The sequence below is a fragment of the Priapulus caudatus genome, unplaced genomic scaffold (assembly GCF_000485595.1).
Source record: "Priapulus caudatus unplaced genomic scaffold, Priapulus_caudatus-5.0.1 Scaffold87, whole genome shotgun sequence".
NCBI lineage: Eukaryota > Metazoa > Priapulida > Priapulimorpha > Priapulimorphida > Priapulidae > Priapulus > Priapulus caudatus.
Genome location: NW_014577148.1, coordinates 224,374 through 225,714, shown reverse-complemented (window position 1 = coordinate 225,714; position 1,341 = coordinate 224,374). Strand labels below are relative to the sequence as shown.

Genomic DNA, 1,341 nt, shown 5'->3' with positions numbered 1-1,341 from the left:
TATTGTATCAATCACGAAGTCACGTGATGATGAAAAATATAAGGAATTGCGCGGGGAAGGCAGTCGGACAAAGGGACGGAGTCGGAGTGAGAGTTGAACGAAGGAGTTAGGAGTGAAACAGTGGAGAGCGAGAGCGCGCGTGAGAGTGAGAGAGAGAGGGTGAGTAACAGCACAAGCACTTGGAACGTCTGAATAAAAAAAAGAGGTAAATAAACACGAAATGTATTTACTATACCAAAGTCTTAATGTTTCTCTATTCTATTTCGCCTATAATCACATGTAAATGCCGGTCAAATGCTCATCTGCAACACGCAAGTACACCGCACGCTAGCTGCTGCACACTGACACATAAATATATAGCTATATATATAAATATAAATATATAGCTGTAAACTATATAGCTCTTGTACTGCAGATGACTGTATGAGCCCCAATGAAATTATATATATAGCTATATATATAATATAGCTATATAGCTGTAAACTATATAGCTCTTGTACTGCAGATGACTGTATGAGCCCCAATGAAATTATATACTATACTGTATGTTATATTGCAAAACGTGCATTATGAGATATTAGCTTACATGCCACTTTACGTAGTCATCTGAGCTACGAAGGATTCAGTCTCCAATGTATAGATAGCTAGGCTGTAACACCTTGGGTAAATTCACTCCACTATCCTTCTTCAACTATCATATGCTCCCACACACATTTACCTTTGCTGTTAAACAACAAAAATCCCATATATCTATGCTTACTCACTCCAACCATAAACGGCTAAATTAATATGCAAATTGCTTTACGTAGTATGAGTAGTAACATGCACCTATGTGTATAATGAATTTCAATATACACAGGCTGAGCAATGTTGTCAATACTGAGCAATGGCTAAATCAGTGTTGCACCTGGGCAACCAGTCCCCTAGTCCAGGACTGGTAACCTTTCAGCAGGACTGGATCGTTTTGATTGATTTTACTATAAGTTATATAGTAGAAATAACAATTCTCGATATCAGGCTGGGTTTGCAGACTTATTTCCAAGACTTCGTAAATTTACTCAATTATTAATAACTGGTTTCACGAACACGAACCAAGCTATCCCCAGATTATAACTGTGATTAATGTGATATCAAGTTAACAGACCACATATCATTATGATGAAATGCTTTAACATCATAAAATCTGTGTTACCACAATTATTATATCACATACTAAAGCTCATAGGGTCTATGTCCCCCAGGATACTGCCGGAATGTACCCTTGGTACGGTCCGGTATACCGGAACGTACGCTGGTAACTATCTGATATGGTTAGGGTTAGGATTAGGATTAGGATTAGGA

At 38.0% G+C, this 1,341-nt stretch overlaps 1 protein-coding gene across 1 annotated transcript in view; it reads right to left on the bottom strand.

Annotated features, from left to right (window-relative positions):
- Positions 1 to 310, bottom strand: part of LOC106804785 — a 27,796-nt gene extending 27,486 nt beyond the window's left edge. Inside the window, exon 1 of the mRNA XM_014806125.1 lies at positions 278 to 310. The gene's annotated coding sequence lies outside the window, so the exon portion shown is untranslated. The remainder of the gene's footprint in view (positions 1 to 277) is intronic.
- Between the last annotated feature and the right edge of the window lie 1,031 nt (positions 311 to 1,341).